Genomic DNA, 22,835 nt, shown 5'->3' with positions numbered 1-22,835 from the left:
CTCCTCCCCGCCCACTTCCTCCACCTCCTCCCCGCCCACTTCCTCCTCCTCCTGCCCGCCCACTTCCTCCTCCTCCTCCCGCCCACTTCCTCCTCCTCCTCCCCGCCCACTTCCACCTCCTCCTCCCCGCCCACTTCCACCTCCTCCTCCCCGCCCACTTCCTCCTCCTCCTCCCCGCCCACTTCCTCCTCCTCCTCCCCGCCCACTTCCTCCTCCTCCTCCCCGCCCACTTCCTCCTCCTCCTCCCCGCCCACTTCCACCTCCTCCTCCCCGCCCACTTCCTCCTCCTCCTGCCCGCCCACTTCCTCCTCCTCCTCCCGCCCACTTCCACCTCTTCCTCCCCGCCCACTTCCTCCTCCTCCTCCCCGCCCACTTCCTCCTCCTCCTCCCCGCCCACTTCCTCCTCCTCCTCCCCGCCCACTTCCTCCTCCTCCTCCCCGCCCACTTCCTCCTCCTCCTCCCCCGCCCACTTCCTCCTCCTCCTCCCCGCCCACTTCCTCCTCCTCCTCCCCGCCCACTTCCTCCTCCTCCTCCCCGCCCACTTCCTCCTCCTCCTCCCCGCCCACTTCCACCTCCTCCTCCCCGCCCACTTCCTCCTCCTCCTCCCCGCCCACTTCCTCCTCCTCCTCCCCGCCCACTTCCACCTCCTCCTCCCCGCCCACTTCCTCCTCCTCCTCCTCCCCGCCCACTTCCTCCTCCTCCTCCCCGCCCACTTCCTCCTCCTCCTCCTCCCCGCCCACTTCCTCCTCCTCCTCCCCGCCCACTTCCTCCTCCTCCTCCCCGCCCACTTCCACCTCCTCCTCCCCGCCCACTTCCTCCTCCTCCTCCTCCCCGCCCACTTCCACCTCCACCTCCCCGCCCACTTCCTCCTCCTCCTCCCCGCCCACTTCCTCCTCCTCCTCCCCCGCCCACTTCCTCCTCCTCCTCCCCGCCCACTTCCTCCTCCTCCTCCCCGCCCACTTCCTCCTCCTCCTCCCCGCCCACTTCCTCCTCCTCCTCCCCGCCCACTTCCTCCTCCTCCTCCCCGCCCACTTCCTCCTCCTCCTCCCCGCCCACTTCCTCCTCCTCCTCCCCGCCCACTTCCTCCTCCTCCTCCCCCGCCCACTTCCTCCTCCTCCTCCCCCGCCCACTTCCTCCTCCTCCTCCCCGCCCACTTCCTCCTCCTCCTCCCCGCCCACTTCCACCTCCTCCTCCCCGCCCACTTCCTCCTCCTCCTCCCCGCCCACTTCCTCCTCCTCCTCCCCGCCCACTTCCTCCTCCTCCTCCCCGCCCACTTCCTCCTCCTCCTCCCCGCCCACTTCCTCCTCCTCCTCCCCGCCCACTTCCTCCTCCTCCTCCCCGCCCACTTCCTCCTCCTCCTCCCCGCCCACTTCCTCCTCCTCCTCCCCGCCCACTTCCTCCTCCTCCTCCCCGCCCACTTCCTCCTCCTCCTCCCCGCCCACTTCCTCCTCCTCCTCCCCGCCCACTTCCTCCTCCTCCTCCCCGCCCACTTCCTCCTCCTCCTCCCCGCCCACTTCCTCCTCCTCCTCCCCGCCCACTTCCTCCTCCTCCTCCCCGCCCACTTCCACCTCCTCCTCCCCGCCCACTTCCTCCTCCTCCTCCCCGCCCACTTCCTCCTCCTCCTCCCCGCCCACTTCCACCTCCTCCTCCCCGCCCACTTCCTCCTCCTCCTCCCCGCCCACTTCCACCTCCTCCCCGCCCACTTCCACCACCTCCTCCCCCGGCCCACTTCCTCCTCCTCCTCCCCGCCCACTTCCTCCTCCTCCTCCCCGCCCACTTCCTCCTCCTCCTCCCCGCCCACTTCCACCTCCTCCTCCCCGCCCACTTCCTCCTCCTCCTCCCCCGCCCACTTCCTCCTCCTCTTCCCCGCCCACTTCCTCCTCCTCCTCCCCGCCCACTTCCACCCTCCTCCCCGCCCACTTCCTCCTCCTCCTCCCCGCCCACTTCCTCCTCCTCCTCCCCCGCCCACTTCCTCCTCCTCCTCCCCGCCCACTTCCTCCTCCTCCTCCCCGCCCACTTCCTCCTCCTCCTCCCCGCCCACTTCCTCCTCCTCCTCCCCGCCCACTTCCTCCACCTCCTCCCCGCCCACTTCCTCCTCCTCCTCCCCGCCCACTTCCTCCTCCTCCTCCCCGCCCACTTCCTCCACCTCCTCCCCGCCCACTTCCTCCTCCTCCTCCCCGCCCACTTCCACCTCCTCCCCGCCCACTTCCTCCTCCTCCTCCCCGCCCACTTCCTCCTCCTCCTCCCCGCCCACTTCCTCCTCCTCCTCCCCGCCCACTTCCTCCTCCTCCTCCCCGCCCACTTCCTCCTCCTCCTCCCCGCCCACTTCCTCCTCCTCCTCCCCGCCCACTTCCTCCTCCTCCTCCCCGCCCACTTCCTCCACCTCCTCCCCGCCCACTTCCTCCTCCTCCTCCCCGCCCACTTCCTCCACCTCCTCCCCGCCCACTTCCTCCTCCTCCTCCCCGCCCACTTCCTCCACCTCCTCCCCGCCCACTTCCTCCTCCTCCTCCCCGCCCACTTCCTCCTCCTCCTGCCCGCCCACTTCCTCCTCCTCCTCCCCGCCCACTTCCTCCTCCTCCTGCCCGCCCACTTCCTCCTCCTCCTGCCCGCCCACTTCCTCCTCCTCCTCCCCGCCCACTTCCTCCTCCTCCTCCCCGCCCACTTCCTCCTCCTCCTCCCCGCCCACTTCCTCCTCCTCCTCCCCGCCCACTTCCTCCTCCTCCTCCCCGCCCACTTCCTCCTCCTCCTCCTCCCCCGCCCACTTCCACCTCCTCCTCCCCGCCCACTTCCTCCTCCTCCTCCCCGCCCACTTCCTCCTCCTCCTGCCCGCCCACTTCCTCCTCCTCCTCCCCGCCCACTTCCTCCTCCTCCTCCCCGCCCACTTCCACCTCCTCCTCCCCGCCCACTTCCTCCTCCTCCTCCCCGCCCACTTCCTCCTCCTCCTCCCCGCCCACTTCCTCCTCCTCCTCCCCGCCCACTTCCACCCTCCTCCCCGCCCACTTCCACCTCCTCCCCGCCCACTTCCTCCTCCTCCTCCCCGCCCACTTCCACCTCCTCCCCGCCCACTTCCTCCTCCTCCTCCCCGCCCACTTCCTCCTCCTCCTCCCCGCCCACTTCCTCCTCCTCCTCCCCGCCCACTTCCTCCTCCTCCTCCCCGCCCACTTCCACCTCCTCCCCGCCCACTTCCACCTCCTCCCCGCCCACTTCCTCCTCCTCCTCCCCGCCCACTTCCTCCTCCTCCTCCCCGCCCACTTCCACCTCCTCCTCCCCGCCCACTTCCTCCTCCTCCTCCCCGCCCACTTCCTCCTCCTCCTCCCCGCCCACTTCCTCCTCCTCCTCCCCGCCCACTTCCACCTCCTCCCCGCCCACTTCCACCTCCTCCCCGCCCACTTCCTCCTCCTCCTCCCCGCCCACTTCCTCCTCCTCCTCCCCGCCCACTTCCTCCTCCTCCTCCCTGCCCACTTCCTCCTCCTCCTCCCCGCCCACTTCCTCCTCCTCCTCCCCGCCCACTTCCTCCTCCTCCTCCCCGCCCACTTCCTCCTCCTCCTCCCCGCCCACTTCCTCCTCCTCCTCCCCGCCCACTTCCTCCTCCTCCTCCCCGCCCACTTCCACCTCCTCCCCGCCCACTTCCACCTCCTCCCCGCCCACTTCCACCTCCTCCCCGCCCACTTCCACCTCCTCCTCCCCGCCCACTTCCTCCTCCTCCTCCCCGCCCACTTCCTCCTCCTCCTCCCCGCCCACTTCCTCCTCCTCCTCCTCCCCGCCCACTTCCTCCTCCTCCTCCCCGCCCACTTCCTCCACCTCCTCCCCGCCCACTTCCTCCTCCTCCTCCCCGCCCACTTCCTCCTCCTCCTCCCCCGCCCACTTCCTCCTCCTCTTCCCCGCCCACTTCCTCCTCCTCCTCCCCGCCCACTTCCACCTCCTCCCCGCCCACTTCCTCCTCCTCCTCCCCCGCCCACTTCCTCCTCCTCCTCCCCCCGCCCACTTCCTCCTCCTCCTCCCCGCCCACTTCCTCCTCCTCCTCCCCGCCCACTTCCTCCTCCTCCTCCCCGCCCACTTCCTCCTCCTCCTCCCCGCCCACTTCCTCCACCTCCTCCCCGCCCACTTCCTCCTCCTCCTCCCCGCCCACTTCCTCCTCCTCCTCCCCGCCCACTTCCTCCACCTCCTCCCCGCCCACTTCCTCCTCCTCCTCCCCGCCCACTTCCACCTCCTCCCCGCCCACTTCCTCCTCCTCCTCCCCGCCCACTTCCTCCTCCTCCTCCCCCCGCCCACTTCCTCCTCCTCCTCCCCGCCCACTTCCTCCTCCTCCTCCCCGCCCACTTCCTCCTCCTCCTCCCCCGCCCACTTCCTCCTCCTCCTCCCCGCCCACTTCCTCCTCCTCCTCCCCGCCCACTTCCTCCTCCTCCTCCCCGCCCACTTCCACCTCCTCCTCCCCGCCCACTTCCTCCTCCTCCTCCCGCCCACTTCCTCCTCCTCCTCCCCGCCCACTTCCTCCTCCTCCTCCACGCCCACTTCCTCCTCCTCCTCCCCGCCCACTTCCTCCTCCTCCTCCCCGCCCACTTCCTCCACCTCCTCCCCGCCCACTTCCTCCTCCTCCTCCCCGCCCACTTCCTCCACCTCCTCCCCGCCCACTTCCTCCTCCTCCTCCCCGCCCACTTCCTCCACCTCCTCCCCGCCCACTTCCTCCTCCTCCTCCCCGCCCACTTCCTCCTCCTCCTGCCCGCCCACTTCCTCCTCCTCCTCCCCGCCCACTTCCTCCTCCTCCTGCCCGCCCACTTCCTCCTCCTCCTGCCCGCCCACTTCCTCCTCCTCCTCCCCGCCCACTTCCTCCTCCTCCTCCCCGCCCACTTCCTCCTCCTCCTCCCCGCCCACTTCCTCCTCCTCCTCCCCGCCCACTTCCTCCTCCTCCTCCCCGCCCACTTCCTCCTCCTCCTCCTCCCCGCCCACTTCCACCTCCTCCTCCCCGCCCACTTCCTCCTCCTCCTCCCCGCCCACTTCCTCCTCCTCCTGCCCGCCCACTTCCTCCTCCTCCTCCCCGCCCACTTCCTCCTCCTCCTCCCCGCCCACTTCCACCTCCTCCTCCCCGCCCACTTCCTCCTCCTCCTCCCCGCCCCACTTCCTCCTCCTCCTCCCCGCCCACTTCCTCCTCCTCCTCCCCGCCCACTTCCACCTCCTCCCCGCCCACTTCCACCTCCTCCCCGCCCACTTCCTCCACCTCCTCCCCGCCCACTTCCACCTCCTCCCCGCCCACTTCCTCCTCCTCCTTCCCGCCCACTTCCTCCTCCTCCTCCCCGCCCCACTTCCACCTCCTCCTCCCCGCCCACTTCCACCTCCTCCTCCCCGCCCACTTCCTCCTCCTCCTCCCCGCCCACTTCCTCCTCCTCCTCCCCGCCCACTTCCTCCTCCTCCTCCCTGCCCACTTCCTCCTCCTCCTCCCCGCCCACTTCCTCCTCCTCCTCCCCGCCCACTTCCTCCTCCTCCTCCCCGCCCACTTCCTCCTCCTCCTCCCCGCCCACTTCCTCCTCCTCCTCCCCGCCCACTTCCTCCTCCTCCTCCCCGCCCACTTCCACCTCCTCCCCGCCCACTTCCACCTCCTCCCCGCCCACTTCCACCTCCTCCCCCGCCCACTTCCACCTCCTCCTCCCCGCCCACTTCCTCCTCCTCCTCCCCGCCCACTTCCTCCTCCTCCTCCCCGCCCACTTCCTCCTCCTCCTCCCCGCCCACTTCCTCCTCCTCCTCCCCGCCCACTTCCTCCTCCTCCTCCCCGCCCACTTCCTCCTCCTCCTCCCCGCCCACTTCCTCCTCCTCCTCCCCGCCCACTTCCACCTCCTCCCCGCCCACTTCCACCTCCTCCTCCCCGCCCACTTCCTCCTCCTCCTCCCCGCCCACTTCCTCCTCCTCCTCCCCGCCCACTTCCTCCTCCTCCTCCCCGCCCACTTCCTCCTCCTCCTCCCCGCCCACTTCCACCTCCTCCCCGCCCACTTCCACCTCCTCCTCCCCGCCCACTTCCTCCTCCTCCTCCCCGCCCACTTCCTCCTCCTCCCCGCCCACTTCCTCCTCCTCCTCCCCGCCCACTTCCTCCTCCTCCTCCCCGCCCACTTCCTCCTCCTCCTCCCCGCCCACTTCCACCTCCTCCCCCGCCCACTTCCACCTCCTCCTCCCCGCCCACTTCCTCCTCCTCCTCCCCGCCCACTTCCTCCTCCTCCCCGCCCACTTCCTCCTCCTCCTCCCCGCCCACTTCCTCCTCCTCCTCCCCGCCCACTTCCATCTCCTCCTCCCCGCCCACTTCCACCTCCTCCTCCCCGCCCACTTCCTCCTCCTCCTCCCCGCCCACTTCCTCCTCCTCCTCCCCGCCCACTTCCTCCTCCTCCTCCCCGCCCACTTCCTCCTCCTCCTCCCCGCCCACTTCCATCTCCTCCTCCCCGCCCACTTCCTCCTCCTCCTCCCCGCCCACTTCCATCTCCTCCTCCCCGCCCACTTCCTCCTCCTCCTCCCGCCCACTTCCTCCTCCTCCTCCCCGCCCACTTCCTCCTCCTCCTCCCCGCCCACTTCCTCCTCCTCCTCCCCGCCCACTTCCATCTCCTCCTCCCCACCCACTTCCTCCTCCTCCTCCCCGCCCACTTCCTCCTCCTCCTCCCCGCCCACTTCCATCTCCTCCTCCCCACCCACTTCCTCCTCCTCCTCCCCGCCCACTTCCTCCTCCTCCTCCCCGCCCACTTCCACCTCCTCCTCCCCGCCCACTTCCTCCTCCTCCCCGCCCACTTCCTCCTCCTCCTCCCCGCCCACTTCCTCCTCCTCCTCCCCGCCCACTTCCTCCTCCTCCTCCCCGCCCACTTCCTCCTCCTCCTCCCCGCCCACTTCCACCTCCTCCCCGCCCACTTCCTCCTCCTCCTCCCCGCCCACTTCCACCTCCTCCCCGCCCACTTCCACCTCCTCCCCGCCCACTTCCTCCTCCTCCTCCCCGCCCACTTCCTCCTCCTCCTCCCCGCCCACTTCCACCTCCTCCCCGCCCACTTCCTCCTCCTCCTCCCCGCCCACTTCCTCCTCCTCCTCCCCGCCCACTTCCTCCTCCTCCTCCCCTCCCACTTCCTCCTCCTCCTCCCCGCCCACTTCCTCCTCCTCCTCCCCTCCCACTTCCTCCTCCTCCTCCCCGCCCACTTCCTCCTCCTCCTCCCCGCCCACTTCCTCCTCCTCCTCCCCGCCCACTTCCTCCTCCTCCTCCCCGCCCACTTCCTCCTCCTCCTCCCCGCCCACTTCCTCCTCCTCCTCCCCGCCCACTTCCTCCTCCTCCTCCCCGCCCACTTCCACCACCTCCTCCCCGCCCACTTCCTCATCCTCCTCCCCGCCCACTTCCTCCTCCTCCTCCCCGCCCACTTCCACCACCTCCTCCCCGCCCACTTCCTCCTCCTCCTCCCCGCCCACTTCCTCCTCCTCCTCCCCGCCCACTTCCTCCTCCTCCTCCCCGCCCACTTCCACCACCTCCTCCCCGCCCACTTCCTCCTCCTCCTCCCCGCCCACTTCCTCCTCCTCCTCCTCCCCGCCCACTTCCTCATCCTCCTCCCCGCCCACTTCCTCCTCCTCCCCGCCCACTTCCACCACCTCCTCCCCGCCCACTTCCTCCTCCTCCTCCCCGCCCACTTCCTCCTCCTCCTCCTCCCCGCCCACTTCCTCATCCTCCTCCCCGCCCACTTCCTCCTCCTCCCCGCCCACTTCCACCACCTCCTCCCCGCCCACTTCCTCCTCCTCCTCCCCGCCCACTTCCTCCTCCTCCTCCTCCCCGCCCACTTCCTCCTCCTCCTCCCCGCCCACTTCCACCACCTCCTCCCCGCCCACTTCCTCCTCCTCCTCCCCGCCCACTTCCTCCTCCTCCTCCTCCCCGCCCACTTCCTCCTCCTCCTCCCCGCCCACTTCCTCCTCCTCCTCCCCGCCCACTTCCTCCTCCTCCTCCCCGCCCACTTCCTCCTCCTCCTCCCCGCCCACTTCCTCCTCCTCCTCCCCGCCCACTTCCACCTCCTCCTCCCCGCCCACTTCCACCTCCTCCTCCCCGCCCACTTCCTCCTCCTCCTCCCCGCCCACTTCCTCCTCCTCCTCCCCGCCCACTTCCTCCTCCTCCTCCCCGCCCACTTCCTCCTCCTCCTCCCCGCCCACTTCCTCCTCCTCCTCCCGCCCACTTCCACCTCCTCCTCCCCGCCCACTTTCTCCTCCTCCTCCCCGCCCACTTCCTCCTCCTCCCCGCCCACTTCCTCCTCCTCCTCCCTGCCCACTTCCTCCTCCTCCTCCCTGCCCACTTCCTCCTCCTCCTCCCTGCCCACTTCCTCCTCCTCCCCGCCCACTTCCTCCTCCTCCTCCCCGCCCACTTCCTCCTCCTCCTCCCGCCCACTTCCTCCTCCTCCTCCCTGCCCACTTCCTCCTCCTCCCCGCCCACTTCCTCCTCCTCCTCCCCGCCCACTTCCTCCTCCTCCTCCCGCCCACTTCCTCCTCCTCCTCCCTGCCCACTTCCTCCTCCTCCCCGCCCACTTCCTCCTCCTCCTCCCTGCCCACTTCCTCCTCCTCCCCGCCCACTTCCTCCTCCTCCTCCCCGCCCACTTCCTCCTCCACCTCCCCGCCCACTTCCTCCTCCTCCTCCCCGCCCACTTCCTCCTCCTCCCCGCCCACTTCCTCCTCCTCCTCCCCGCCCACTTCCTCCTCCTCCTCCCCGCCCACTTCCTCCTCCTCCTCCCTGCCCACTTCCTCCTCCTCCCCGCCCACTTCCTCCTCCTCCCCGCCCACTTCCTCCTCCTCCTCCCCGCCCACTTCCTCCTCCTCCTCCCCGCCCACTTCCTCCTCCTCCTCCCCGCCCACTTCCACCTCCTCCCCGCCCACTTCCACCTCCTCCTCCCCGCCCACTTCCTCCTCCTCCTCCCCGCCCACTTCCTCCTCCTCCTCCCCGCCCACTTCCTCCTCCTCCTCCCCGCCCACTTCCTCCTCCTCCTCCCCGCCCACTTCCTCCTCCTCCTCCCCGCCCACTTCCTCCTCCTCCTCCCCGCCCACTTCCTCCTCCTCCTCCCCGCCCACTTCCTCCTCCTCCTCCCCGCCCACTTCCACCTCCTCCTCCCCGCCCACTTCCTCCTCCTCCTCCCCGCCCACTTCCTCCTCCTCCTCCCCGCCCACTTCCACCTCCTCCTCCCCGCCCACTTCCTCCTCCTCCTCCCCGCCCACTTCCACCTCCTCCTCCCCGCCCACTTCCTCCTCCTCCTCCCCGCCCACTTCCTCCTCCTCCCCGCCCACTTCCACCTCCTCCTCCCCGCCCACTTCCTCCTCCTCCTCCCCGCCCATTTCCTCCTCCTCCTCCCCGCCCACTTCCTCCTCCTCCTCCCCGCCCACTTCCTCCTCCTCCCCGCCCACTTCCACCTCCTCCTCCCCGCCCACTTCCACCTCCTCCTCCCCGCCCACTTCCTCCTCCTCCTCCCCGCCCACTTCCTCCTCCTCCCCGCCCACTTCCACCTCCTCCCCGCCCACTTCCTCCTCCTCCCCGCACACTTCCTCCTCCTCCTCCCCGCCCACTTCCTCCTCCTCCTCCCCGCCCACTTCCAGCTCCTCCTCCCCGCCCACTTCCTCCTCCTCCTCCCCGCCCACTTCCTCCTCCTCCTCCCCGCCCACTTCCCCCTCCTCCCCGCCCACTTCCTCCTCCTCCCCGCCCACTTCCTCCTCCTCCTCCCCGCCCACTTCCTCCTCCTCCTCCCCGCCCACTTCCTCCTCCTCCCCACCCACTTCCACCTCCTCCTCCCCGCCCACTTCCTCCTCCTCCCCACCCACTTCCTCCTCCTCCCCGCCCACTTCCTCCTCCTCCTCCCGCCCACTTCCTCCTCCTCCTCCCCGCCCACTTCCTCCTCCTCCCCACCCACTTCCTCCTCCTCCTCCCCGCCCACTTCCTCCTCCTCCTCCCCGCCCACTTCCACCTCCTCCTCCCCGCCCACTTCCTCCTCCTCCCCACCCACTTCCTCCTCCTCCTCCCCGCCCACTTCCTCCTCCTCCCCACCCACTTCCTCCACCTCCTCCCCGCCCACTTCCACCTCCTCCTCCCCGCCCACTTCCTCCTCCTCCTCCCCGCCCACTTCCTCCTCCTCCTCCCGCCCACTTCCACCTCCTCCTCCCGCCCACTTCCACCTCCTCCTCCCCGCCCACTTCCCCCTCCTCCCCGCCCACTTCCTCCTCCTCCCCGCCCACTTCCTCCTCCTCCTCCCCGCCCACTTCCTCCTCCTCCTCCCGCCCACTTCCACCTCCTCCTCCCCGCCCACTTCCTCCTCCTCCTCCCCGCCCACTTCCTCCTCCTCCCCGCCCACTTCCTCCTCCTCCTCCCCGCCCACTTCCTCCTCCTCCTCCCGCCCACTTCCACCTCCTCCTCCCCGCCCACTTCCTCCTCCTCCTCCCCACCCACTTCCTCCTCCTCCTCCCCGCCACTTCCTCCTCCTAATCCCCGCCCACTCCCACCTCCTCCCCGCCCACTTCCTCCTCCTCCTCCCGCCCACTTCCACCTCCTCCTCCCCGCCCACTTCCTCCTCCTCCTCCCGCCCACTTCCACCTCCTCCTCCCCGCCCACTTCCTCCTCCTCCTCCCCGCCCACTTCCTCCTCCTCCTCCCCGCCCACTTCCTCCTCCTCCTCCCCGCCCACTTCCTCCTCCTCCTCCCCGCCCACTTCCTCCTCCTCCTCCCCGCCCACTTCCTCCTCCTCCTCCCCGCCCACTTCCTCCTCCTCCTCCCCGCCCACTTCCTCCTCCTCCTCCCCGCCCACTTCCACCTCCTCCTCCCCGCCCACTTCCTCCTCCTCCTCCCCGCCCACTTCCACCTCCTCCTCCCCGCCCACTTCCTCCTCCTCCTCCCCGCCCACTTCCACCTCCTCCTCCCCGCCCACTTCCCCCTCCTCCCCGCCCACTTCCACCTCCTCCTCCCCGCCCACTTCCTCCTCCTCCTCCCCGCCCACTTCCTCCTCCTCCTCCCGCCCACTTCCACCTCCTCCTCCCCGCCCACTTCCTCCTCCTCCTCCCCGCCCACTTCCTCCTCCTCCCGCCCACTTCCACCTCCTCCTCCCCGCCCACTTCCTCCTCCTCCCCGCCCACTTCCTCCTCCTCCTCCTCCCCGCCCACTTCCTCCTCCTCCTCCCCGCCCACTTCCTCCTCCTCCTCCCCGCCCACTTCCTCCTCCTCCTCCCCGCCCACTTCCTCCTCCTCCTCCCCGCCCACTTCCTCCTCCTCCTCCCCGCCCACTTCCTCCTCCTCCTCCCCGCCCACTTCCTCCTCCTCCTCCCGCCCACTTCCACCTCCTCCTCCCCGCCCACTTCCTCCTCCTCCTCCCCGCCGACTTCCTCCTCCTCCCGCCCACTTCCTCCTCCTCCTCCCCGCCCACTTCCTCCTCCTCCCCGCCCACTTCCTCCTCCTCCTCCCCGCCCACTTCCTCCTCCTCCTCCTCCCCGCCCACTTCCTCCTCCTCCTCCTCCCCGCCCACTTCCTCCTCCTCCTCCCCGCCCACTTCCTCCTCCTCCCCGCCCACTTCCTCCTCCTCCTCCCCGCCCACTTCCTCCTCCTCCTCCTCCCCGCCCACTTCCACCTCCTCCTCCCCGCCCACTTCCACCTCCTCCTCCCCGCCCACTTCCTCCTCCTCCTCCCCGCCCACTTCCTCCTCCTCCTCCTCCCCGCCCACTTCCACCTCCTCCTCCCCGCCCACTTCCTCCTCCTCCTCCCCGCCCACTTCCTCCTCCTCCTCCCCGCCCACTTCCTCCTCCTCCTCCCGCCCACTTCCACCTCCTCCCCACCCACTTCCTCCTCCTCCTCCCCGCCCACTTCCTCCTCCTCCTCCCGCCCACTTCCACCTCCTCCCCGCCCACTTCCACCTCCTCCTCCCCGCCCACTTCCTCCTCCTCCTCCCCGCCCACTTCCTCCTCCAACTCCCCCGCCCACTTCCTCCTCCTCCGCCCCGCCCACTTCCTCCTCCTCCTCCCCGCCCACTTCCTCCTCCTCCTCCCCGCCCACTTCCTCCTCCTCCTCCCCGCCCACTTCCTCCTCCTCCTCCCCGCCCACTTCCTCCTCCTCCTCCCCGCCCACTTCCACCTCCTCCTCCCCGCCCACTTCCTCCTCCTCCTCCCGCCCACTTCCTCCTCCTCCTCCCCGCCCACTTCCTCCTCCTCCTCCCCGCCCACTTCCCCCTCCTCCCCGCCCACTTCCACCTCCTCCTCCCCGCCCACTTCCTCCTCCTCCTCCCCCGCCCACTTCCTCCTCCTCCTCCCCGCCCACTTCCTCCTCCTCCTCCCCCGCCCACTTCCTCCTCCTCCTCCCCGCCCACTTCCTCCTCCTCCTCCCCGCCCACTTCCCCCTCCTCCCCGCCCACTTCCACCTCCTCCTCCCCGCCCACTTCCACCTCCTCCTCCCCGCCCACTTCCTCCTCCTCCTCCCCGCCCACTTCCTCCTCCTCCTCTCCGCCCACTTCCACCTCCTCCTCCCCGCCCACTTCCTCCTCCTCCTCCCCGCCCACTTCCACCTCCTCCTCCCCGCCCACTTCCACCTCCTCCTCCCCGCCCACTTCCTCCTCCTCCTCCCCGCCCACTTCCTCCTCCTCCCCGCCCACTTCCTCCTCCTCCTCCCCGCCCACTTCCTCCTCCTCCTCCCCGCCCACTTCCTCCTCCTCCTCCCCGCCCACTTCCTCCTCCTCCTCCCCGCCCACTTCCACCTCCTCCTCCCCCGCCCACTTCCTCCTCCTCCTCCCCGCCCACTTCCTCCTCCTCCTCCCCGCCCACTTCCTCCTCCTCCTCCCCGCCCACTTCCACCTCCTCCTCCCCGCCCACTTCCACCTCCTCCTCCCCCGCCCACTTCCTCCTCCTCCTCCCCGCCCACTTCCTCCTCCTCCTCCCCGCCCACTTCCTCCTCCTCCCCGCCCACTTCCTCCTCCTCCTCCCCGCCCACTTCCTCCTCCTCCTCCCCGCCCACTTCCTCCTCCTCCTCCCCGCCCACTTCCACCTCCTCCTCCCCGCCCACTTCCTCCTCCTCCTCCCCCGCCCACTTCCTCCTCCTCCTCCCCGCCCACTTCCTCCTCCTCCTCCCCGCCCACTTCCACCTCCTCCTCCCCGCCCACTTCCTCCTCCTCCTCCCCCGCCCACTTCCTCCTCCTCCTCCCCGCCCACTTCCTCCTCCTCCTCCCCGCCCACTTCCTCCTCCTCCTCCCCGCCCACTTCCCCCTCCTCCCCGCCCACTTCCACCTCCTCCTCCCCGCCCACTTCCTCCTCCTCCTCCCCCGCCCACTTCCTCCTCCTCCTCCCCGCCCACTTCCTCCTCCTCCTCCCCGCCCACTTCCCCCTCCTCCTCCCCGCCCACTTCCTCCTCCTCCTCCCCGCCCACTTCCTCCTCCTCCTCCCCGCCCACTTCCTCCTCCTCCTCCCCGCCCACTTCCTCCTCCTCCTCCCCGCCCACTTCCACCTCCTCCTCCCCGCCCACTTCCACCTCCTCCTCCCCCGCCCACTTCCACCTCCTCCCCGCCCACTTCCTCCTCCTCCTCCCGCCCACTTCCACCTCCTCCTCCCCGCCCACTTCCTCCTCCTCCTCCCCGCCCACTTCCACCTCCTCCTCCCCGCCCACTTCCTCCTCCTCCTCCCCGCCCACTTCCACCTCCTCCCCGCCCACTTCCATCTCCTCCCCGCCCACTTCCTCCTCCTCCCCGCCCACTTCCTCCTCCTCCTCCCCGCCCACTTCCTCCTCCTCCCCGCCCACTTCCTCCTCCTCCTCCCCGCCCACTTCCTCCTCCTCCTCCCTGCCCACTTCCAGCTCCTCCTCCCCGCCCACTTCCTCCTCCTCCTCCCGCCCACTTCCACCTCCTCCTCCCCGCCCACTTCCCCCTCCTCCCCGCCCACTTCCTCCTCCTCCCCGCCCACTTCCTCCTCCTCCCCGCCCACTTCCTCCTCCTCCTCCCCGCCCACTTCCTCCTCCTCCTCCCCGCCCACTTCCTCCTCCTCCCCACCCACTTCCTCCTCCTCCCCGCCCACTTCCACCTCCTCCTCCCCGCCCACTTCCTCCTCCTCCCCGCCCACTTCCTCCTCCTCCCCACCCACTTCCTCCTCCTCCCCGCCCACTTCCTCCTCCTCCTCCCCGCCCACTTCCTCCTCCTCCTCCCCGCCCACTTCCTCCTCCTCCCCACCCACTTCCTCCTCCTCCTCCCCGCCCACTTCCTCCTCCTCCTCCCCGCCCACTTCCACCTCCTCCTCCCCGCCCACTTCCTCCTCCTCCCCACCCACTTCCTCCTCCTCCCCGCCCACTTCCTCCTCCTCCCCGCCCACTTCCACCTCCTCCTCCCCGCCCACTTCCTCCTCCTCCTCCCCGCCCACTTCCTCCTCCTCCTCCCGCCCACTTCCTCCTCCTCCTCCCGCCCACTTCCACCTCCTCCTCCCCGCCCACTTCCCCCTCCTCCCCGCCCACTTCCTCCTCCTCCTCCCCGCCCACTTCCTCCTCCTCCTCCCCGCCCACTTCCTCCCCCTCCTCCCCGCCCACTTCCTCCTCCTCCTCCCGCCCACTTCCACCTCCTCCTCCCCGCCCACTTCCTCCTCCTCCTCCCCGCCCACTTCCTCCTCCTCCTCCCCGCCCACTTCCACCTCCTCCTTCCCGCCCACTTCCTCCTCCTCCTCCCCGCCCACTTCCACCTCCTCCTCCCCGCCCACTTCCACCTCCTCCTCCCCGCCCACTTCCTCCTCCTCCTCCCCGCCCACTTCCTCCTCCTCCTCCCCGCCCACTTCCTCCTCCTCCTCCCCGCCCACTTCCACCTCCTCCTCCCCGCCCACTTCCTCCTCCTCCTCCCCGCCCACTTCCACCTCCTCCTCCCCGCCCACTTCCCCCTCCTCCCCGCCCACTTCCTCCTCCTCCTCCCCGCCCACTTCCTCCTCCTCCCCGCCCACTTCCTCCTCCTCCTCCCCGCCCACTTCCTCCTCCTCCTCCTCCCCGCCCACTTCCTCCTCCTCCTCCTCCCCGCCCACTTCCTCCTCCTCCTCCCCGCCCACTTCCTCCTCCTCCCCGCCCACTTCCTCCTCCTCCTCCCCGCCCACTTCCTCCTCCTCCTCCTCCCCGCCCACTTCCTCCTCCTCCTCCTCCCCGCCCACTTACACCTCCTCCTCCCCGCCCACTTCCTCCTCCTCCTCCCCGCCCACTTCCTCCTCCTCCTCCCCGCCCACTTCCTCCTCCTCCTCCCCGCCCACTTCCACCTCCTCCTCCCCGCCCACTTCCTCCTCCTCCTCCCCGCCCACTTCCACCTCCTCCTCCCCGCCCACTTCCTCCTCCTCCTCCCCGCCCACTTCCTCCTCCTCCTCCCCGCCCACTTCCTCCTCCTCCTCCCCGCCCACTTCCACCTCCTCCTCCCCGCCCACTTCCTCCTCCTCCTCCCCGCCCACTTCCTCCTCCTCCTCCCGCCCACTTCCTCCACCTCCCCGCCCACTTCCTCCTCCTCCTCCCGCCCACTTCCACCTCCTCCTCCCCGCCCACTTCCACCTCCTCCTCCCCGCCCACTTCCACCTCCTCCTCCCCGCCCACTTCCTCCTCCTCCTCCCGCCCACTTCCTCCTCCTCCTCCCGCCCACTTCCTCCTCCTCCTCCCGCCCACTTCCACCTCCTCCTCCCCGCCCACTTCCACCTCCTCCTCCCCGCCCACTTCCACCTCCTCCTCCCCCGCCCACTTCCTCCTCCTCCTCCCCGCCCACTTCCTCCTCCTCCCCGCCCACTTCCTCCTCCTCCTCCCCACCCACTTCCACCTCCTCCCCGCCCACTTCCTCCTCCTCCTCCCCGCCCACTTCCTCCTCCTCCTCCCCGCCCACTTCCACCTCCTCCCCGCCCACTTCCTCCTCCTCCTCCCCGCCCACTTCCACCTCCTCCTCCCCCGCCCACTTCCACCTCCTCCTCCCCGCCCACTTCCACCTCCTCCCCGCCCACTTCCACCTCCTCCTCCCCGCCCACTTCCTCCTCCTCCTCCCCGCCCACTTCCACCTCCTCCCCGCCCACTTCCTCCTCCTCCTCCTCCCCGCCCACTTCCTCCTCCTCCTCCCCGCCCACTTCCTCCTCCTCCTCCCCGCCCACTTCCTCCTCCTCCCCGCCCACTTCCACCTCCTCCCCGCCCACTTCCACCTCCTCCCCGCCCACTTCCACCTCCTCCTCCCCGCCCACTTCCTCCTCCTCCCCGCCCACTTCCTCCTCCTCCTCCCCGCCCACTTCCACCTCCTCCCCGCCCACTTCCTCCTCCTCCTCCTCCCCGCCCACTTCCTCCTCCTCCTCCCCGCCCACTTCCTCCTCCTCCTCCCCGCCCACTTCCTCCTCCTCCTCCCCGCCCACTTCCACCTCCTCCTCCCCGACCACTTCCTCCTCCTCCCCGCCCACTTCCTCCTCCTCCTCCCCGCCCACTTCCTCCTCCTCCTCCCCGCCCACTTCCTCCTCCTCCCCGCCCACTTCCTCCTCCTCCTCCCCGCCCACTTCCTCCTCCTCCTCCCCGCCCACCTCCTCCTCCTCCTCCCCGCCCACTTCCTCCTCCTCCTCCCCGCCCACTTCCTCCTCCTCCTCCCCGCCCACTTCCTCCTCCTCCTCCCCGCCCACCTCCTCCTCCTCCTCCCCGCCCACCTCCTCCTCCTCCTCCCCGCCCACCTCCTCCTCCTCCTCCCCGACCACTTCCTCCTCCTCCTCCCCGCCCACTTCCTCCTCCTCCTCCCCGCCCACTTCCTCCTCCTCCCCGCCCACTTCCTCCTCCTCCTCCCCGCCCACTTCCTCCTCCTCCTCCCCGCCCACTTCCTCCTCCTCCTCCCCGCCCACTTCCTCCTCCTCCTCCCCGCCCACCTCCTCCTCCTCCTCCCCGCCCACTTCCTCCTCCTCCTCCCCGCCCACTTCCTCCTCCTCCTCCCCGCCCACTTCCTCCTCCTCCTCCCCGCCCACTTCCTCCTCCTCCTCCCCGCCCACTTCCACCTCCTCCTCCCCGCCCACTTCCTCCTCCTCCTCCCCGCCCACTTCCTCCTCCTCCTCCCCGCCCACTTCCACCTCCTCCTCCCCGCCCACTTCCTCCTCCTCCTCCCCGCCCACTTCCTCCTCCTCCTCCCCGCCCACTTCCTCCTCCTCCTCCCCGCCCACTTCCTCCTCCTCCTCCCCGCCCACTTCCTCCTCCTCCTCCCCGCCCACTTCCACCTCCTCCTCCCCGCCCACTTCCTCCTCCTCCTCCCCGCCCACTTCCTCCTCCTCCTCCCCGCCCACTTCCACCTCCTCCTCCCCGCCCACTTCCTCCTCCTCCTCCCCGCCCACTTCCTCCTCCTCCTCCCCGCCCACTTCCTCCTCCACCTCCCCACCCACTTCCACCACCTCCTCCCCGCCCACTTCCTCCTCCTCCTCCCCGCCCACTTCCTCCTCCTCCTCCCCGCCCACTTCCTCCTCCTCCCGCCCACTTCCTCCTCCTCCTCCCCGCCCACTTCCACCTCCTCCTCCCCGCCCACTTCCTCCTCCTCCTCCCCGCCCACTTCCTCCTCCTCCTCCCCGCCCACTTCCTCCTCCTCCTCCCCACCCACTTCCTCCTCCTCCTCCCCGCCCACTTCCTCCTCCTCCTCCCCGCCCACTTCCTCCTCCACCTCCCCGCCCACTTCCACCTCCTCCTCCCCGCCCACTTCCTCCTCCTCCCCACCCACTTCCACCTCCTCCTCCCCGCCCACTTCCTCCTCCTCCCCACCCACTTCCTCCTCCTCCTCCCCGCCCACTTCCTCCTCCTCCTCCCCGCCCACTTCCACCTCCTCCCCACCCACTTCCTCCTCCTCCTCCCCGCCCACTTCCTCCTCCTCCTCCCCGCACACTTCCTCCTCCTCCCCGCCCACTTCCTCCTCCTCCTCCCCGCCCACTTCCTCCTCCTCCTCCCCGCCCACTTCCTCCTCCTCCTCCCCACCCACTTCCTCCTCCTCCTCCCCGCCCACTTCCTCCTCCTCCTCCCCGCCCACTTCCTCCTCCACCTCCCCACCCACTTCCACCACCTCCTCCCCACCCACTTCCTCCTCCTCCTCCCCGCCCACTTCCTCCTCCTCCTCCCCGCCCACTTCCTCCTCCTCCCCGCCCACTTCCTCCTCCTCCTCCCCGCCCACTTCCTCCTCCTCCTCCCCGCCCACTTCCTCCTCCTCCTCCCCGCCCACTTCCTCCTCCTCCTCCCCGCCCACTTCCTCCTCCTCCTCCCCGCCCACTTCCTCCTCCTCCTCCCCGCCCACTTCCTCCTCCTCCTCCCCGCCCACTTCCACCTCCTCCTCCCCACCCACTTCCTCCTCCTCCTCCCCACCCACTTCCTCCTCCTCCTCCCCGCCCACTTCCTCCTCCTCCTCCCCGCCCACTTCCACCTCCTCCTCCCCGCCCACTTCCTCCTCCTCCCCGCCCACTTCCTCCTCCTCCTCCCCGCCCACTTCCTCCTCCTCCTCCCCGCCCACTTCCTCCTCCTCCCCGCCCACTTCCTCCTCCTCCTCCCCGCCCACTTCCTCCTCCTCCTCCCCGCCCACCTCCTCCTCCTCCTCCTCCCCGCCCACTTCCTCCTCCTCCTCCCCGCCCACTTCCTCCTCCTCCTCCCCGCCCACTTCCTCCTCCTCCTCCCCGCCCACCTCCTCCTCCTCCTCCCCGCCCACTTCCTCCTCCTCCTCCCCGCCCACTTCCTCCTCCTCCTCCCCGCCCACTTCCTCCTCCTCCTCCCCGCCCACTTCCTCCTCCTCCTCCCCGCCCACCTCCTCCTCCTCCTCCCCGCCCACTTCCTCCTCCTCCTCCCCGCCCACTTCCTCCTCCTCCTCCCCGCCCACTTCCACCTCCTCCTCCCCGCCCACTTCCTCCTCCTCCTCCCCGCCCACTTCCTCCTCCTCCTCCCCGCCCACTTCCACCTCCTCCTCCCCGCCCACTTCCTCCTCCTCCTCCCCGCCCACTTCCTCCTCCTCCTCCCCGCCCACTTCCTCCTCCTCCTCCCCGCCCACTTCCTCCTCCTCCTCCCCGCCCACTTCCTCCTCCTCCCGCCCACTTCCTCCTCCTCCTCCCCGCCCACTTCCACCTCCTCCTCCCCGCCCACTTCCTCCTCCTCCTCCCCGCCCACTTCCTCCTCCTCCTCCCCGCCCACTTCCTCCTCCTCCTCCCCGCCCACTTCCACCTCCTCCTCCCCGCCCACTTCCTCCTCCTCCTCCCCGCCCACTTCCTCCTCCTCCTCCCCGCCCACTTCCACCTCCTCCTCCCCGCCCACTTCCTCCTCCTCCTCCCCGCCCACTTCCTCCTCCTCCTCCCCGCCCACTTCCTCCTCCTCCTCCCCGCCCACTTCCTCCTCCTCCTCCCCGCCCACTTCCTCCTCCTCCTCCCCGCCCACTTCCTCCTCCTCCCGCCCACTTCCTCCTCCTCCTCCCCGCCCACTTCCTCCTCCTCCTCCCCGCCCACTTCCTCCTCCTCCTCCCCGCCCACTTCCTCCTCCTCCTCCCCGCCCACTTCCTCCTCCTCCTCCCCGCCCACTTCCTCCTCCTCCTCCCCGCCCACTTCCTCCTCCTCCTCCCCGCCCACTTCCTCCTCCTCCTCCCCACCCACTTCCTCCTCCTCCTCCCCGCCCACTTCCTCCTCCTCCTCCCCGCCCACTTCCTCCTCCTCCTCCCCGCCCACTTCCTCCTCCTCCCCGCCCACTTCCTCCTCCTCCTCCCCGCCCACTTCCTCCTCCTCCTCCCCGCCCACCTCCTCCTCCTCCTCCCCGCCCACTTCCTCCTCCTCCTCCCCGCCCACTTCCTCCTCCTCCTCCCCGCCCACTTCCTCCTCCTCCTCCCCGCCCACCTCCTCCTCCTCCTCCCCGCCCACTTCCTCCTCCTCCTCCCCGCCCACTTCCTCCTCCTCCTCCCCGCCCACTTCCTCCTCCTCCTCCCCGCCCACTTCCTCCTCCTCCTCCCCGCCCACTTCCACCTCCTCCTCCCCGCCCACTTCCTCCTCCTCCTCCCCGCCCACTTCCTCCTCCTCCTCCCCGCCCACTTCCACCTCCTCCTCCCCGCCCACTTCCTCCTCCTCCTCCCCGCCCACTTCCTCCTCCTCCTCCCCGCCCACTTCCTCCTCCTCCTCCCCGCCCACTTCCTCCTCCTCCTCCCCGCCCACTTCCTCCTCCTCCTCCCCGCCCACTTCCTCCTCCTCCTCCCCGCCCACTTCCTCCTCCACCTCCCCGCCCACTTCCACCACCTCCTCCCCGCCCACTTCCTCCTCCTCCTCCCCGCCCACTTCCTCCTCCTCCTCCCCGCCCACTTCCTCCTCCTCCCGCCCACTTCCTCCTCCTCCTCCCCGCCCACTTCCACCTCCTCCTCCCCGCCCACTTCCTCCTCCTCCTCCCCGCCCACTTCCTCCTCCTCCTCCCCGCCCACTTCCTCCTCCTCCTCCCCACCCACTTCCTCCTCCTCCTCCCCGCCCACTTCCTCCTCCTCCTCCCCGCCCACTTCCACCTCCTCCTCCCCGCCCACTTCCTCCTCCTCCCCACCCACTTCCACCTCCTCCTCCCCGCCCACTTCCTCCTCCTCCCCACCCACTTCCTCCTCCTCCTCCCCGCCCACTTCCTCCTCCTCCTCCCCGCCCACTTCCACCTCCTCCCCACCCACTTCCTCCTCCTCCTCCCCGCCCACTTCCTCCTCCTCCTCCCCGCCCACTTCCTCCTCCTCCCCGCCCACTTCCTCCTCCTCCTCCCCGCCCACTTCCTCCTCCTCCTCCCCGCCCACTTCCTCCTCCTCCTCCCCGCCCACTTCCTCCTCCTCCTCCCCGCCCACTTCCTCCTCCTCTCCACCCACTTCCTCCTCCTCCCCGCCCACTTCCTCCTCCTCCCCGCCCACTTCCTCCTCCTCCCCGCCCACTTCCTCCTCCTCCTCTCCACCCACTTCCTCCTCCTCCTCCCCGCCCACTTCCTCCTCCTCCTCCCCACCCACTTCCTCCTCCTCCTCCCCGCCCACTTCCTCCTCCTCCTCCCCACCCACTTCCACTAACTGCAGTTTGATGTCACCCTCAAATAGCAGAAAGCACTGGGAGTGGTTAGCTGGAAAAAAGCACCTCGGTGGATCTGACCCCCACAAGGAAAAGAAAATCAGGAGAAAGAAACTCCAGTCAGGTGAGTGTACTGGACATTGGTTTGGCCATTTTTGGAATACTGCATTCAATTTTGGTCTCCCCGCTATAGGAACGATGTTGTGAAACTTGAAATAGGCTGAGGCAACCTTTGTTGGAACACCAGAGGCTGACAGGAGACCTTATACAAGTTTATAATGTCATGAGGGGATAGGGTGAATAATCCAGGTCTTATCCCCAGAATGGGGAAGTCCAAAACTGGAAGGCATAGGTTTAAGGTGAGAGGTGAAAGGTTTTAAAAGGGTCTAAGGGGCAACTTCTTCACACAAAGAATGGTGTGTTTATGGAATGAGCTGTCGGAAGAAGTGGTGGAGGCTGGTACAATTACAACATTGAAAAGGCATCTGGATGGGTATATGAACATGAACATGTTTAGAGGCATAAGGGCCAAATGCTGGCAAATGGGGCTAGATTAAGTTAGGATATCTGATAACAGTGGTGCTGGAAAAGCACAGGTCAGGCAGCATTCAAGGAGTAGGAAAATCAACGTTTCGGGCAAAAGCCCTTCATCAGGAATTGACTTATTACCTAATTTAGGATATCTGGTCAGCATGGACGAATTGGACCGCAGGGTCTGTTTCCCTGCTGTACACCTCTATGATTCTCCTACTTTAAGAATATTGCCACTTTAAGAAGGTTATGAGACAGCAGCTGTGGGAGCAGTACGGTAGAGGACAGTGACAATGAGACCTGAGACCAACTACTTGGCGTCGGGGGAGACTGCTGTGAGCAGTCCTTCCTCCTCTGGTAGCCCAGGGGTTTTTTAGTAATTTGTGGTGAAGGATAAATAACTAATAAGCCTCAGCAGCTGAGGCTTGTATATCAAGTAAGTAACAAGATAACGCTTATTGCAACCATGTATAGATTGCATTACACTGACGGCAAAAATAGCACCACACTCTTGACTCCAAATACAACTGCCCCAAATTATCCCACACTGTTAATGTTCCAATCAGGTTGTGCTCTCTACCAAAGAGGGTGGAGCTTCATCAGATTAACCCTCTCATGTCCATTACTGACACAACATTCAGCACTCCTCATTTAGAAGCTGGTACAAATCCCTGATGCAAGTGGAAAAAGACAGCAGATCATGAGATTAGAAAATAGAGGCCTTAATGAAGAGGCGGGGCTCACTCTGTCAGGAGCAACTAAGAAGGCTCCAGGAGGAAGATTTAGAGATCTCAAAGAGAAAAGTGAAGAAGAGAGCATTAAATGAAAGCAAATTAATATAAAGGAGTTCTCACCTCTCACAACGAGCATTGTCTCCACGGCCTGAGGCTAGGGTTAGTGTTATGGGTTAGGGTCAGCTACAAGGAACAGGGTAAGAGCCACAGGAGAAATTTAGACTGGGGAACTAAAGAATTGGAAAGGCCACAGGAATTCATTTAAGCTGCAGATTTAAAATTTAAAGAAATCTGGTGAAAGAATCTAGTGGAAGAAGAAAAGTCAGAAAAAACAAAATTGAGTTTTAAAGGGACAGGGACTTAGTGATGAAGCGGAGATATTGGAAGGAGGTTTACAAAGCCTCAACTGGGGACATTATTTATGCAGATGAAAGAAGTGTTCTGGACTTTGAAGGGTGTGAAAAGATCCCATTTCAGCTGAGAAAATGTGGGATGCATCACTCTGGCTGCAGAAGACAGGAGGAAACAGATATTCTTTTGATCATTAAACTAAGATAAGTAACCCCTGTAAAGGCTTAATAAACCAGTAAGGAGTACAAAAA

At 68.4% G+C, this 22,835-nt stretch overlaps 1 long non-coding RNA gene across 1 annotated transcript in view; it reads left to right on the top strand.

The window, feature by feature from the left end:
* LOC122556941 (uncharacterized) overlaps window positions 1–22,835 on the top strand; it is a 59,701-nt gene that overhangs the window by 23,842 nt on the left and 13,024 nt on the right. The window contains exon 3 of the long non-coding RNA XR_015759680.1: window positions 20,998–21,092. This is a non-coding gene — a long non-coding RNA (uncharacterized LOC122556941). The remainder of the gene's footprint in view (window positions 1–20,997; window positions 21,093–22,835) is intronic.

This window comes from Chiloscyllium plagiosum, unplaced genomic scaffold (genome assembly GCF_037043375.1).
Source record: "Chiloscyllium plagiosum isolate Xiang-an unplaced genomic scaffold, Cpla_swu_hap1 HiC_scaffold_16, whole genome shotgun sequence".
In the NCBI taxonomy this organism is placed as follows: Eukaryota; Metazoa; Chordata; class Chondrichthyes; order Orectolobiformes; family Hemiscylliidae; genus Chiloscyllium; species Chiloscyllium plagiosum.
The sequence above is the reverse complement of the archived record's forward strand: the minus strand, read 5'-3'. Positions and strand labels throughout refer to the sequence as shown.